The sequence below is a fragment of the Malaclemys terrapin genome, chromosome 22, assembly GCF_027887155.1.
Source record: "Malaclemys terrapin pileata isolate rMalTer1 chromosome 22, rMalTer1.hap1, whole genome shotgun sequence".
Classification (NCBI taxonomy): Eukaryota; Metazoa; Chordata; order Testudines; family Emydidae; genus Malaclemys; species Malaclemys terrapin.
Window position 1 is genome coordinate 11,961,564 of NC_071526.1, and position 16,549 is coordinate 11,978,112.

Sequence of the window (16,549 nt, forward strand, 5' to 3'; positions counted from 1 at the left end):
TTGACGCCGCAATTTCTGTATCGAATGTACTCGCTTTACACAGGGAAAAAAGATGATTTTTTTTTTTAGCTGCCAGCCCTGCAAACATATGTTGGAACCTTAAAGACAGGTGACTTTCTCCAGCTTGTGCATCATCATTGTAATAAAGGCTCTGGGGGCCTCCCCAGATGCACTGCCCCCGTGGTGACATCTCTGCAACCTCGCTGGCTTTCATATTCTTCCCTCGGTGGCACCTGTGCAACCACGTGGCTGCCAAGGCATAAGGACGCCGCAGATGATACTGCTGATACACCAGAAGGAATGGACTCTGGCTCTCACGCTCTTTGCCTTGAGGCCTCTGCAGGGCTAGGTGGAGCGGGATTGCTGGCATGAGAAGGTGCACTCATTACACCGTTTTCTGGAGCAGACAGTTGCCGCACTAAATAGAGCCTGGTCCCTTTCCAGCCATGTGTTTGTAAAGAGTCTTTCACTGAGCATTTGAAAACCAGAGATTTGCTGGTTGTCAGCATCCACGGAAGTGCTGAAGGAACCGAGCACAGCTGAAGGCCCCGTCCTGCACTCCTTGCGCAGGCAAAATTCCCCCTGGTTTCAAGCTAGCAACAAGAAGGGTAGCAGAGACACTAGCAGGTGCATCTCTGATGATGGGCAACAGGAGGAATGTTGGTGTGAGCTGGAGACAGGATGCAATGACCCTGACCCCTGTTTACATGGGACTGAGGGGCTTCAGCCCCTACTGCAGGCCATAGTCCAGTGGGTCTCAAACTTTCGTACTGGTGACCCCTTTCACACAGCAAGCCTCTGAGTGTCACCTCCCTTTACATTAAAAACACTTTGTATATATTTAACACCATTATAAATGCTGGAGGCAAAGCGGGGTTTGGGGTGGAGGCTGGCAGCTCGCGACCCACCATGTAATAACCTCGCGACCCCCAGTTTGAGAACCCCTGCCATAGACAGTAGCAGCAGCTTGGCAGGCCATAAACTGCAGACGTAGCAACCGCTTGGCAGGGTGCACCACGCATCTCCACTCTCCAGCTTGAGAGCTGGGATCTTCCACTCTCCCTTCCGTGCCCTTGGAAAGGCAGAGTAACTGGATTTACGCAGGTGAAGTGAATTTCACCCTCAGTGAGAAATGCAATGGACAGAGCTCTCTCCCTAGCATGCATTCGTCGCAGAGCCTGGGTGCAGCTCGTGGGCAGGTCTGTTTGTCTATTCAGAGCCGTTGCAACAAACAAGAACAGAAATTTAACTATTGTATCATTAAGCACGCCCACGCTTCCCCAAAACGCTAGTGTGGCCTCCTTTCTGCTTAACGAACTGGGATTAATTAGCAGCAGGTAATGGGCTTCTGAAAGCTGCATCGTCATGGCTGTTTGTTGATTCAGCTAGGGATTGTGTAATCCCTAGCTGTGTTTTGCAGTAACTATAAGAAGCAGGTACAAATAACACCTAGTGCACACATAACACCGTACAAGTTCAAAGTGCTGCACAGACTCCTTGGAAGAGACTGTCTGTGTTTCTGCGTCTTGTACAGAGACACGCACATCATCAGCACACAACAGGCAATTCTGGACTGGGAATCAGGAGACATGGGTACTATTCCTGGCTCTACCACTGGCCTGCTGAGTGACCCTGGACAAGTCACATCACTTATCCGTGCCTCAGTTTCCCCATGATACCGATCTCCTTTGTAAAGTACTTTGAGATGTCCGCATGAGCATAGCACAGAGTGGAGGCTGCCTCTGCCCTGCCCAAAGCCAAGTGTGGGAAGAGGGTTGGGCTTCGGTTAAGGCCCTGCACCGTGGACGGTGGCCTCATGAGATCTGGGCTGATTCCTGGCTCTGCCGCAGATTTCCTGCATGACTGTGGCAAAACACTTACTATGCAGAAAATGGGAATGATACTTCCTTTCTCCTAGTCTGTGTATGTCTTGTCTAGCTAGACTGTAAGTTCTTTGGGGAAGGAACCATCTTTTGGTTCTGTGTTAGTACAGCACCTAGCGCAGTGGGCGCGTGGCCTGTGACTGGTGCTCCCCGGTGCTACTACAGTAATACAAACAATAATAAAAATAATTAATTTGGTCCTCTAGCTGCCATTGCAATAATAATTAACCACAACAAACAGTGCTGGCTTGATGAGACTGAACTCCTTATCCATAGAACAGGGATCTGCAGCTCCCAAGCCAGCGCGGTTCATCCAGGTTAAAGAAAACGTTGTAAATTCTCTTTCTCGGAGGTCACACCTCGTCTAGGGTGACCAGATGTCCTGATTTTATAGGGACAGTCCCGATTTTTGGGTCTTTTTCTTATATAGGCTCCTATTACCCCCCAGCCCCTGTCCCGATTTTTCACATTTGCTGTCTGGTCACCCTACCTCGTCCCCCTGCTCTGACCGCACCCCCTGCCCCCGGGAGCCAGGGGCTGGTGCAGTTTGAGGCATGTGGTGCGACCCCTCCACGGGGGCTGCTACCAGCGGCTTGGCCTGCCATTTCAGACACTGAGCAGGCTGCCTGGATCAGCTGATGCACTGAGGTCCTTCCTGAACTACATGTCCTCCTGGCCAACCCTTGGAATTGGACAGGGCTTAGGCCACTCCCAGCCTATAAGGACTCTCCCTGCTTTGTCAAACCTGCTGGCACCAGACCCCTCTCTGCCGTGGCGCCGCAGACTTCAATGTAGCTACAGCGAGGAGAAACCGGCCCCTTTCCTAACAGACACGAACTGACGCTTTATTATTGTGAAATTAGCTTCCCACAAAGCCTCAAATAGCACCAGAGAAGCCCCCTCCTCTCTTCTTTGCTCATCTCCAGAAAAGCTGGAGGCTATGGGCCAGATCTCACATGAATCCAGAGCACCCTGGTGGAGTCACTCCGGATTCATACTGCTGTAACACTCTGTAACAGAGCCTCAATGTAACTCAACTCCAGTTCTGCCCCCAACGCACCAAAGCTTATTGCAGAGTAACGTAAGGAGCAAGTGCTGCACTAACTCCCCTGCAGCGTGCAACCCGCTGTTGTGTTTATGCCAAAACAAACCACCGCTTAGGCACAAACCCAGGGCTAAACTCTCCTGTCCTTCCCCCACCCCCGCAGCATTGGGTCCCCTGTTCAGCTCCATTCATTGTGCTTCCATTGTTGTCAATGGGAGCATGCTTAGGGAGCATGGGAAAACGAAGCTTTGCCTCCCTCTAGAAGCTTTCACCCGAGGGGTGTAACATGCTTTACAAACATTAATTCACTGTGCCCCACTAAGAGTATGGTGGAACACCACTGGACAGATGGGGAAACTGAGGCACCGAGCGATGACGTGACTTGCCCTACACACACAAGCAGTCAGTAGCGGAGCCAGGGACAGATCACAGATCTGACTCCCAGCTTCGTGCGCTACCCACTCTCTCTCGCTTTAAAACAGTGTTCTGAGCTGCTCATCATGCACTTTAACCAGCTGCGATAGAGGCTGTTATTAAGGAGCTCCTAATTTCTGTGTCATTTCAAAAAAGGAAGTTTCTAGCCCTCCTGGTTTCAGAGAAAAGCTTGAAAACAGGACCAAGGTGCCCCCTAAAGGTGCAAAAGCAGAAAGCAAAGCAAAAGAATCCAGAATGTAATATTTTTTTTACATCTCATAATTTTTAGGCTGGTCTCTTGATTTTTGATATCTGGAGTTAGCAATAGATTGCATATAGATCATCTGTCTCTATTGCCTGTATTATAGGCTTTGAATACCAACAGCTACAACCAAGATGTTCTTCAGTGCTGTGCACAGTCCATCTAATGATCAGGGCAAAAAAACTGGGAATCAGGACTCCTGGGTTCTACGCCTGGGCCTGTTGCTGACTCACTGTGTGGCTTCAGGAAAGTCACGTTCACTCTTTCCCGTCTGTAAAATGGTGCTAATGCAGCTGCCCCATCTCACAGGAGGAGTCTGAGGGTGAGCTAATATTTGTAAATTGCTGTCTGTTATGAAAACCCAAAGCGGTACACGAAGGATACCCTCAACAAGGCAACCCATGGGCCTGGCACATCTCAAAGGGGAGGGGTGCGTAGTTCACCCACGCAGAGCCAAGCCCTCCATGGGTGGGGCTTCTATTGATATGTCTGGCTAGACATTAAAGTGGATCCTATAAAATCTGGGAGCTGGATTTGCTACGTGACTGCTATGCACTCAGACTGGGAGTAGGACTGCGAGGACAGGCAGAAAACATACAGGGAGCTGACACACTTACCAGGAAGCAGAGACGAGCCTACAGAAATCAGAATCAAACTGACCCCCTAAGGGCTGCAGCTGGTGGGCTCTCCCAGATTTAAAGAGTCAGCAATCAGGCGAGCAGGCTGGGAAAGGCATAGATAAAAGGGCAAACCAACCAAATAAAACAGAGTGGTGATAACCAGGAAGGGGAGCCTAAGTGCTTATCTTCCTGGGGAGTTGTGCCAAGAACAGTTGAGACTCTGATAGCTGGAGTTTAGCATGGCAGGGTGGTGTGTTTTTATTGCTATTACTATTAATTGTTTGCATTACATTAGAGCACAGAGGCCCTACCAGAAATCAGGACCCTATTGTGCTATATGATGCATGAGAAACATAAGAGACTATCCCTGAGAACTTATAATTTTAGCAGACAAAAGATGGGAGGGGAAACTGAGCTGTAGAGAGGTGGAGTGACTTCCTCAAGGTCATATAGTAGGCCAGTGGCAGAGCCAGGGAGAGAATCCAGTTCTTCTGATTTGCAGTCTGATGTCCTATCCGCTAGGCAACACTGCCTTTCTCTTATCATGTGACATTAAGGTAAATCTCTCGGGCCTTATGGGTCTCAGTGGCTTCCTTTGCTTGAGGTTTATCGTTTCCATGCCTTTGGTGGTCTGCTATCAATGCCTGGATGTAATCATTTCCCCAGCCAAGTCATGAAGCGCTATATTGAGCCTGAATCCCCTGGTAGTTATTCTTTGGAAGCTGCCTGCTCTGTCCCAGCAAAGAAAACTCTCGGGAAGAAATACGTTAATTTTTAACGTGCATGTGGCCGTACAAATTCCTAACAGCACCAAAGCCCCTGCCTAGAACGCCTGCCTCTTCTCTTCTGGATGCCTGCACATCACTCCCATTAGCACTAAGGAGAGTTAACACTGATGAAGGCGAGAGCCTGGGAAGTTCCTGGCCCTTTGCCTGGGTGGGGGTTTGTCACGGCGGTGAGTCTTCAGAAAAGATTTCAGTTAGATTTCGGGGGGAAGGGTTAGATCCTCCCATTTCAAATCACTGACACTTTAAACTTGCAGCTTAAGTACAAAGCCGGTAGCTGTTGAAAAATGCCTGAGAAAGTGAAGCCAACGTCCTGAGCTAAATAACTAATGAAGGAGCCCAAAAGGCGTGCAGTTTGCCCTCTCCCTGCCTGACAATGCTGTCCTAGCAATCCGCTCCGCTGCTTGGCCATCTGTCGCCAGTGACTGCTTATGATCTCAAGACTTTCTCGCTCCGCTTCTCAGATAGAGCTGGAAGGAAACCCCAGATGCACACTGCTGTATCACATGAGATGCTGTAATGGGCTTTGACCAGCTGGAATTACCAACTTGGCTGGTGTGTGTTAAACATCTATGAGGTGTCCGTCTCCAGTAGATGCACCTGCTCTGGAGTGACCCCTGCTGAGAAGGGGAAGTGTGACTGAGAAATGAATTGAGTTCCATGCTACGGTATACTAGTACGTGGCACTCCTCGAGCGCCTTTCATAGGAGGATCTCCGAGCACTTTATTGCTAAGTCTCATGATACCCCAGCGAGGTAGCTAAGAGGTGCACAGGGATCACTTCACCCACCACTAAAATGCATCTCACTCTGGTCTGACTTTCTAGAGGAACGAACCTCTGTACCAGGGCTATGACTGGAGAAATCTCAACTAGCCGGGGATGAGGAGTTTGGGATGCAGCAGGCAGGCTGCCCCGGGGCTGGGGGCCAGAGAGGAGGACTCCCCCCAGCCCTCTCCCCGCTGACAAAGCGAGCTCTGGGAGAGGGGGGGCCCCTCCCTGGTTCCCCCAGCACAACACTCACCCAAGCCCCCCCCCTCAGGCTGCTGCTCAGGAGGTCCAGCCAGGATAAGCACCCCCAGCAGCCGCCTCTGCCTGCTCCGGGCACCGATCCCTTGTAGCCTGCAGTGGTCAGTGAGGGAGCGCAGTGCGGAGCTGCAGGGAGCAGCCGCCCCCCGGCCCAGGGCAGGCAGGGACACTCGGGGGTGACAGGCAGGGCCAGGGGACACTCCGGGTGAGACGCGCGGCCGGGGGTAAGACCTGGCCCCAAACATTGGTGGAGCCGGGCCCCCCGGGCCTTGAATTTGCTGGAGCCCGGGCACCATGGGCCCATATAACTCGCTGCCCCTGCCTCTCTGGAGATGCAGCATGGGCTCCCTCCAATGTCAGACCTCCCGCCAAGGTGTCCTGCCCCCACCTTTGGGGCACGAGGTTGTGAGGCCACAATGTGACTCCTCCTTGCACCAGCATCCTCGCTGCCCCCTGCCCAGATGCGCAGTAGGGTGGGGAGACGCCCAGATCCCAGGGAAGCCTGGACTTGTAGGTGCTCCATGGGGAGGGTGGGGGGTGGGTTGCAGTGGGACGACTCAACTGAAGTCTGGAAGGAGCTGTAAAAGCTGGGTATTAAAGTTTGTCCTAAATGCTCATGGAGACCTTATCTGCTTCTATCTCTTCCCATAACAATAAACACCCATTAGCTGCCTGGCTTCAAAGTCTCAGCAGTGGTGGGAAAGTCTTCTGCATGGCTGGGGGACATTTTCCCCAGTGCATATACATCACTGGAGGCTCTCACTTCCAACTTTTCCCATGCCTCTCTTTCATTGATGCTCCTGTCATTCAGATGAGCTCTTCCTCTCCTGATGGCAAAGGGGCCAGAGACAACTCCTGCCTCCTTCGAGACTTTCCTCCCGGCGAGGGGGCGGGAGGGAGCTGTTCAGACAGGAGCTTGGGCCTCTAAATTAATTCTTGTCAGCTGAAGAATGGGCGTGGTGGTGGGAAGCACATTCCACCCAGCATTCTGGGAACATCCCACTGCTAAGGCTAAGGGCCAGATCCTCAGTCGATGTAAATCTGTGTCGCTCCATTAGAGCCCGTGGACTGATCTCCGTGATAATCTCACCCAACCCAACGGGCTAATGACATGTCCCCCTCGCTCCCCAGCCTCTGCCAAGCCCCCGGTGTGACTTGCATCATCCTTGGAAAGTCAGCGCACCGGCTCTGTTGGATCAAGGAAGTAAGTGAGCGCCAGAGACGCGGCACGTTCGCTGCAAGGGCCCAGCTACCCCCCTTTCTAACTGGGGGGCTGTTAGCATGGTGCATTTCCAAGTGCTCACCACCCACAATTGGGGTGATGTCAGGATCATGCCTGGGACATAGGGGGGTCGGGGCTAGGGGTGAGAGCGATGGGGTTGGCCAGGCCTGGAGATGAGCCAGAATCAAGGCCATAGGGCTGAGGGTCAGAGGGAGAGGCTGAGAAGCAGAGCTGGGGGTCCAGGGAAGGGCAGGAACTGGAACAAGAGCAGGCTGGATGGGAGCAGGAGCAGGCCCAGGATCAAGCGCAGCTGGGGCGTGGAGTGAATGCGCTGGGCAGCCAGTGAGCCCTGGCCACTGCTGGGTCAGGTAGTAGCTTCGCTCTGCTGCTCCACCAGTCAGGAAGTGCAGCCCATTGGGCAGCCCCCCCGGCTGTGGCTGGCTCCCTGACACACCAGCATTTCAAAGGTGCTCAACACTCAACAAGCCCCCAATGTGGTGAGCAACTTTAAACACCTGGCCCCTTGCCTTGATCATAGAATATCAGGGCTGCAAGGGCCCTGAGGGGATCATCTAGTCCAACCCACTGCTCAAAGCAGGACCAATCCCCAAACAGATCAGATTTTTGCCCCAGATCCCTACATGGCCCTCTCAAGGATTGAGCTCACAACCCTGGGTCTAGCAGGCCAATGCTCAAACCACTGAGCTATCTGGGTTCTCCTGAATGGTTAGACCCTAGTGCCAAATAATTACTGCCCTGGTTGAACCTCAGCTTAATACGTCTACTCTCCATCCACCAACTGCAAATCACCTGGGGCCAGTTTTACCCTGGTGTGTCAGGAGGAGAAGCCACTGACATGAATGGAGTTGTACCTGACACCACTGATGGACTTGGCCCCCGGTGAATGTTCTCCTTTGCTGTTGCATCTTTTTTTAAAGAAAGAGGATTGATCCTGCTTTGAACAGGGGGTTGGACTAGATGACCTCCTGAGGTCCCTTCCAACCCTGATATTCTATGATTCTATGATTAGAGAGGTGTTGGGGTGACAGCCCTGAAGAGTGGTGGCCTCCGTTTGCCCAGGCTTCCCCCACACAAATGTCCCGTCCCTCAGCAGGCAGGACCCCCTGGCAAGCTGGGGTGGGTGCATGGCCAGTCTCCATAACCCACTCCCAGCAAGAGGCTCGGGGCTGATCTAGACTACCAAGTTTTATCAGCAACGCTTGCCTTCTGTCGGTACAGCTTTGTACGCCCCACACATGATTTTGGAGGCCCAGCGGCAAACTCCCGAACTTTTGTCGGTTAAGTTAAAGCAGTTCCCTGCGTGACATAAGCCCTCCACCAGCCCCGTGTCTGTGTGGATGCACAACCATTCCTTCAGAAACTAGCCCACAATGCATCTGTCCTCACAGCACTGACCCCTGGGGTGGAAATGTTGAGCTCTGCTGACGTCCACGCTGGTTGTGCTGGAGCTGTCTGTGACAGGGACACTTCTTCACTAGAAACTTGGGACCCCACCAAAGGCATTCCACGTTAGTCAGCAAACAGTTAGTCACTTATTTCACTGGTGAGTAAGCCTGGATTTACCTTTACCTTTGTGTGTTCCTTCTACCCTTCCCTAGCTTGCAAGTCAGCAACAATAGAAGTGAGAGGTATTTAATTAGTTAGTGGGCTAATTTAACTTTGGTAGCACCTATTACCTTGCCAGCCAACCTCTACAATGCAAAACATTGCCAGCACTCGGATGCCACTCTCGCCCCAACAGGGAGTAAAAACGGCCATTGATGCTTGCAAGAGGATCCGATACCACACTGCCTTCATGTGGGCTCTTGAAACTCCAGCTGGCACTACCCGGCGCTCTCACCCTGGCTTTGACTCGTGTCCACCTGTGCCGCTGACTCCCCTTCCCGTGATGTTGTTTCAATGTAAGGTACATGAGATACTTGGCTTCCCTCCCGCTCAGCTACAGTGTTATCTCCACCTTAGAGTGACTGCTGTTGAGCTGAACACAGCCAGCACTCAACGCATTTCCGATTTGGAGCAAGGTCTTAAAAGTTCTTTTGAACCCTCTGTCAAGCAAAGGGTTTGGTCTTTTCTCAGTGCCGTCCACTCTGTGTTCATTTAGATGGACTCTATGGGCCCAAAGAGTTGTTGCTGATAACATCCCCATGAAACTGTCCAACGTTAAACAGTTTTAAACAAGGTTCAGGGGTTGGAATACAGAGACCTCAGCCTGCTTAGGCCCTCGGCAAACACACCATTAAAAATCCTTTGAACCTTTTATTAAAGATACGGACAAGAAGGGATCACAGTTAAAGCCTTTGAAACATATAGTGTGAAGTAGGGCTTTCATTTTAGTTACAATACTTGTTCCCTTTCCGTTTTGCTGGGGAGTTTTTAGAAGGGAAAAAACCCGTGTCTGACTGTCTCTTAGAGGATATTAAAGATGGTAATTTTGGCCTTTTGGGGACAAGAGAAGTTAGTTGAGATGGGCTGGTGGTTGTTGTTGCTGTCATTGTTAAAGTCCGATCCTGGTTCCTAAGAAGATAAAACAAGACAAACACAAAAGGGGAAAGAAAAGAACAGCAAAGATGGAAAACACAACTTCTGTTTCTGGTGTTGACTCTCACTTGCTACCTCACTGGTGGAAAATCACAGGCCCGGCGTAATCAGCCCTTCTGAGACCTGACAAACATGTGCCGGCGTTGGATTAGTTAGGGCATTGCTTTTCTCTAGTCATGGGCTTACAGCAGTGTTGTAAAATATACAGTCTTGGCCAACTGAGCCAGATTTGTCTTGGGTGAGGTGCAGCTTCTCAGTGACTGATTGCATCTTGCACTTCCTAGGAGTGGCAGGTTCTCTTTGCTGAGGTGAGGAAGTCAGGTAAAAACCTCTGCCTATTTCCATCTCCCAGATCAAACAGCAGTGGGTGCCCATGCAGGCAATTCTCTGCTGCCACAGACAGCTCACTGGTTTACACAGGGGTGATCCTTTCCCCTTACAGTAACGTGTCTCACCAACACCGTCACCCAGGAGAGAGGTTAAAGTGGCACCTAAGGGGATCTGTGCATGCAGGAGTCCCACTGGGGCTGGAATTGGTCCATACAATGCCTTGCAAAGAGCCTGGAACTTCCGTTAGCATGGAATGCAGCCACTTGGCCTTCGTTTGGAATGAGAGGTGATCAGAGAACCATAGCAATGTAAAGGGATTTCAAGAGGTCATCTAGTCCAGCCCCCCACCGTGGGGCAGGATTAAGTATCCCTAGACCATTCCTGACAGCTGTTTGTCCAACCTGTTCTTAAAACCTCAGACAACAGGGAGGTTATGGAATCTCCAGGTAATCTCGTCCAGTGCTTAACTGTCCTTACAGATACAACGGTTTTTCTAATCGCCCTTGTAGCCAATTAAGCCCATTACTTCTCGTCCTATCCTTGGTGGACACGGAGAACAAGTGATCCTCTTTATGACAACCTTTGACATATTCGAAGACTGTTATCATGTCCCTCCTCAGCTCTTCTCTTCTCTTTGCCTTCATGAATTCTTTGAAAGACTTTGCAGAGCGACTAGAAACCAAGATACTGGAGACAGTGGAAGCCAGAGTACTCAAATTCCACAGTGCTGGGGCAATATAAGAACCTAGACAGCCAGAGAGCGAATATACCATACTAAGTCACAAAAGACCCAGTCCCACAGGCTACAGGTTAAACACTCCACTGCAAGCTCTTTCAAGAGAACCACCCCAGGACTTCCCAGTAAAAGGGTGGGAAAGTTCAAGCTCGTCCAGCTGGGGAACCAAGGACAAGTCCACTTGCCGCATCACAGAGTGCCAGGATCAGACTTGGGGCTCTGCGTGAAGCTGTTACAGCACGTTTGACCCATGAGCACCTCAGAGGTTTCAGCCTGTGCTTGTCACTTTGATTGATCTGCTTCTCTTGGAGTACGTGTCTTCCCCAAGAGGTCAAAGCAACAGGAACAGATGCTCCCTAGGGTGATCACTGCTTATGAAATGCACTGCTATTCCTGGACCTTAACGTGCAAGGGCCGTATGGTATGGTGCCCATGTCTGCTCCCTTTATCGTGTGACTCATCCCACAGAAGGTGACTGCACTGTACAAACAGGTACGCGGGATGAAGGAGGCTGCTGTGGAAGTGGAAATGGAGCCAAACATGGTTGGAATCAGAGAGGGATCTTCCCAGCCCAACTCCAGGGCGCCCTTCCACCCAGCATCACACACATGGGGAGAGGCTCAGAAGGTTGCAAAGGAAGTGAGATCAGAGCTGCTGGCCAGAAACCAGGGTGGCCTTGAAAAATGATGTGTTTCCATGTGAAAAATGTTGTTTTAGTGAAATTTGTCTATGGGAAATTTTGATGTGAAACCATTTTGAATTGCCTTTTTCATTTAATTTTGGTTTTTGAAATTCAAAATGAATATCTTCTATTCAAACCAAAACCAGACTGATTTTTTTTTCATTAAATTTCTAATTTTCCCTTGAACATTTTTGAAGGAAAAATCTCAAATGGAACACCCGTGTCCCATCCCAGTTTTTCAACCAGCTCCAGCTAAGACACTTCAGGGGCTGCAGGCTCAGAGAGGTGGTTAGGGCACTAGCTGAGGATTTGGGAGAGCTGGGTTCAATTCACTGCTCTGCCACAGTCTTCCCATCTGACCTTGGGCCAGTCCCTTAGCCATTATGTGCCTCGGTTTCCCTTCTGTACAATGGGGATAGTAGCACTGCCCTCCCTCACAGGGCATAAATACAACAGCAAGGTAGGTCATGAAGTGCCTTAGATCAGACCCAAAATTGCATTGTGATAAGACATTGGGAGTGATGAGAATTCCACTCATACTGAGGCTGTTCCCTTTGCTTAGATGCTCCGGGGTGAGGAGGATAGGAGCTGCTAGCCCCGCCCTGGAAATATGTGTCGTGCTTAACAGAGAAATCAGTGGGACCCGTCCCTGCCCCGAGGATCTTGCAATCTAGGTTAGAGGACCTAGGGCACGGGCGAGATGACAAGAGGTTGGGGAGCGCTTCACACTGTCAGGTCAGGGGATTGGTTGCCACGCACGTTAGGCTAGTTAATTGGGTGCACAGGTGGGGTTGGTTCTGAGGAAACATCTGAAGGAGGAAAGAGAGGCTGCATAACATCTGCGATCCAGGAAGTCGTTCCCAGCAAGGGAGAAAGCACTGAGTGCTGGAGAGGGATAGAGGCGCCACGGAGGGAAGCACAGAGGGGTGCGAGCGGGGACTAGCAGGAGAGAAGATGTCAGCGGCACAGTCAGTGTGGAGCCTGGAAGTCGAGGACGAGGTCACATCAGATGTGGAGTTGAAGAGAAGCCACCAGAGGGACCCAGTGTTGCCCGACTCTCATGATTTGATCCCAAGTCTCATGATATTTGGTGGCTTTCTTAAAGCCCCAGCTGCAGGAGTCAGGTGAGCAGGTGGGAATCACAGCTTTTCAAGTCTCTAGCTCTCACGCTTCTGGAGAAAAGCCTGAAAATGTGACCTAGGTCTGACCCGAAGGGCTCAGAACCCAGCAGGCAACAAGGAAGAACCCATGACTTTTACACTAATCCCCTGATGTTGTGGGTGGGGGAGAGGGGCTGACCCATGATTTTTGAATGCTGGAGAAACTGGGCACCCACGAAGGGAGGTCACTGGGGGGTAAAGATACAGGGGAAGGGATTGTCTCTTACTCTGCGTACATACAGCCCCTAGCACAATAGGGCCTCTATATCTCAGCTGGGGTGATTACTCGGTAAAGATATCCTGCTGGATCAGGCCCTTTGGTAAATTGCAAAAGTAAACAAACAGCCCAAATGGCAAAGAGCCACTGGGATGTTTAAATGGCTTTCCGTTTGAATAACCAAAGGGCTTGGAGTCAATCATTAACCTAAGCTTTTAGGGCTAGAGGTAAGATATGTTTTTAAACATGATTTTTACTGGACAGCATCCCTTTAAGAACATTGTCAAAACATCCGGTGAGAGCTACCAGGAAGTCTCACTGCGTTTGACTAAAGGCTGGGCAACACTGGAAATTTACATCAGCATAGTTGGGTCTCTCAGGGGTGTGAAAATTCCACACCCCCTGACAAACTAATGCCTGGTGTAGACAGTGCTAGGTCAATGGAAGAATTCTTCCGTCAACATAGCTACCACCTCTTGGGGAGGCGGATTACCAGTACCGGATTTACAATGCACCAATGGTGCTGTCGCACCAGGCCCAGGCTTGAAAGGGGGCCATGATGACTACATGGAGGCCCACAAAAGGTTACACCTGCCCTGGGATTACCTATGCTGGCAGGCGAACCCCTCCCATCAGCATGGGTTGCATCTATGCGGACGCACGGTACCACTGTAGCATTTCAAGTGTAGACAAGCCCCAAGATTTTCAATGTCTGTGTATGTGAGACAGCTTGGTCACTTGACACCCCCTGCCTGAGATATTCTTCAATCCAGCGTGACGTTATCCTACCCCAGGTAATGAGAGCCAATAGGAAAATGGGAGATCAGGGCAGGGATTCCAAGAAATTTTGAAAGAAACAAACAAAAAAATCTTCAAAAAATGTTTTCCACTGAAGTTTTCCAGTGCTTTGACAGAAAACGGAAAACTTTTTGGTCGTCAAAACTCAAAATTTTGTCCATGTTTCACTGAAAAAAAAACGTGGGAAATTTAGGGGAGAAAACCCCCAAAATCAATTGCAAAAAATGTCTTGACAAAAAAACACCATTTTCAATTAAAAAAAATGTTCCTAATGAAAAATGTCAGTGATCTGTAAATGAGCAACAAAAATAAAAATAAAAATAAAAAGACATTAGCAGCTGGAATGACTCTGGTAGAGACCAACATCAGCCTTTATTAATATTATTCATTAGTCTTGCTTGTGAAAATCACAATTTTCCGTTGTCTAAGCAGGAAGAGTTCATTAAACCGGTGCTGTCCCCACCCTGCCCCAGTGCATAGCGGGTGCTACCATCCATCATTCACAGGTGCTCTCAATTGCTCTTGATCTCCTGCAGATAGAGGCAGGCGTGGTCATAGTGGCAGGCTCTGACTGCCCCAGCCAGCTCATCTCTGCTTCCTTTCAGCTTAGCTACCTCTGTTGCTGGATGCTTGACCTGGCATTTGTTTCCAGGTAATTAGCAGTTAAGGTAGCTTTGAGAAGCAAAGCGTCCAAGGTGGAATGTCAGACTCAGACCCATCAGCCCATCCCTAATCCCACAGGGAAGTGCCTCCTTTGTGTGTGTTTGTAGGTTGGAGGGTTCTTATTCTTCCTCGCTTTTCCCTGCACCCAAATCCTGGCCCAGAGGTCACCTGGCTTTCGCCTTTATTCCATGACCCGGGAGCATGGAAATGGCTCTGGTCCCCATGGCGACGCTCATACCAGAAATCCCCGCTGTCTGTCAGCGAGGGTCCCCAGCTGGCAGGGCATTGCGATCATGTGGGATCCTCCAAGCTCGGCTGTGAAGATGACTCCTGCACTGACTGGGCCAAAGCCCCTGGTCGTCACTCAGTATCACTCAAGCAGGGGGCCTACTGGAACCAACGTGAGTTTGCTTGAGTAGTAACTGAAGGCCTGATGTTGCCCCCCACTTACTTTCCCTGCATTGCGCCTTCCTGACAGGGCTAATCCCACGGCTTTCAGGAGGACTGCTCATGTGAGGGAAGGGGTAGTCAAGTAAGGGCTGAATCACTGGTTGCGCCTACAAAGTCAGAAGATGGTGAAACGTAGAGAGTCCCAGCTATTATTGTGATTACGGTAGTGCCTAAAGGCACTGGCTCAGATCAGAGCCCCATTGCGGTTGGTGCTATAAAACAGAGTGAGAGTCAGTCCCTGCCCCAAAGCGCTTACAATCTAGATAGACAAAACAGAGGGGAAAGAGACACAGATAGATCAAGGGCAGAGCTGGGAAAAGCACCCAGCTCTCCCGACTTCCAGGCCAGTGCCCTACATGCTGTATGATGCTGAGGGACAACCTGGATTTTACACACTGTTTAAGGTTCTGGCTCGGGCAATGCCCTGATCTGGACCCTGCACAGCCCCACTGAAGTCTGGGTATGCTGGCATGAGAGCAGAATTCGGTTGTAAGGGTCCCATGTTGGATGCCCAAAGTTAGTGGACACCTTTGAAAATCTGGGTGCAAGCCAATACAGAACAGGGCACTGGAGGATACCGGAGGTGAGGGAGTTTTAATAAAGCACATTTCAAGTTTCTAAGTGAGTATCAATCCTATCCCAGATCAGTGCCTGCCTCCTCCTGCACTCCACATGCTAACTATCTCATGGGTTTTGCTTGCTAGGCAGCACCACCTGGTGGTACTGACCTGCCATGTTAGCTTCTTTCTTTGCTGTGGTTTAGTTAGTTTTGGGGGGCTGAAACCTTGACCCTGTTGAAGTCAAAGGGAGTTTTGCCATTGACTTCTGTGAAGCGAGGAGTTCACCCCGATGTTCTACAGGGACACACAGGCATGGAGGTCGGGGTCTGCTAACTCTTGCTAAAAATTGAATGTTTTTGTTCTCTTTTATAACGACCTTCCTCCAGGGCTCTTAGGAAGACCTGAAGTGAGGTGTTTGCTCTAGATGCTGCTTCCCACTGTGCTGCAGTGGGGGAAAGAGTCAGAAATTGCTACTTGCCTTCCTATGCAACCCCATTCCAGGTCTGGAAACTTCCTCTACCTTCCCCCTGGTGAGTCACCCTCTTTCAGCACTGTAATCAATGAACGCTCTCTGACCCTCTGCCATGGATGGGGATATTAACCTGTTATAACCCTGTTATTAACCCTGTTATAACCCTGTTATTAACCATGTCAGATGACTGGGGCCTAGGGATAAAGATCACCTGGCTACCAACAACACTGCGTGTCAGCCTTTCATTCCAGGCACATGTGTGCAGACAGCCCTAGCACACACATGTGCATTTGCTGTCTCTGTGTGCACTGCTCACACCTCCTGTGTGCCTGTCTCTCCCCAGCTGTCTTGTTCACCACCACAGAGGAGCCTCGCAGACCTAGCCCCCACCCTCCAGCCTCATTAACAGACACAGTAGATCCCTCACTGAGATCTGAGGCATCTGAAAGAGTTGTTGGTGCCCAGGACTTGAGCATCTCCGGAGAGTGGCCGGGAATGTGCCCGGGAAAGGGGGATGACGGGATGCCCCTGGGCCAATGACAGGAACAAAACAATGGCCGCCCATACCCTGCTCCCATGCTTTGGTTCTCCTGCAAGTGAAGGTTCCACTGCGCAATGCAGGCAGGCAGTGAGTGAACCAGCCTCTGGGCAGAGCTTGATGGAG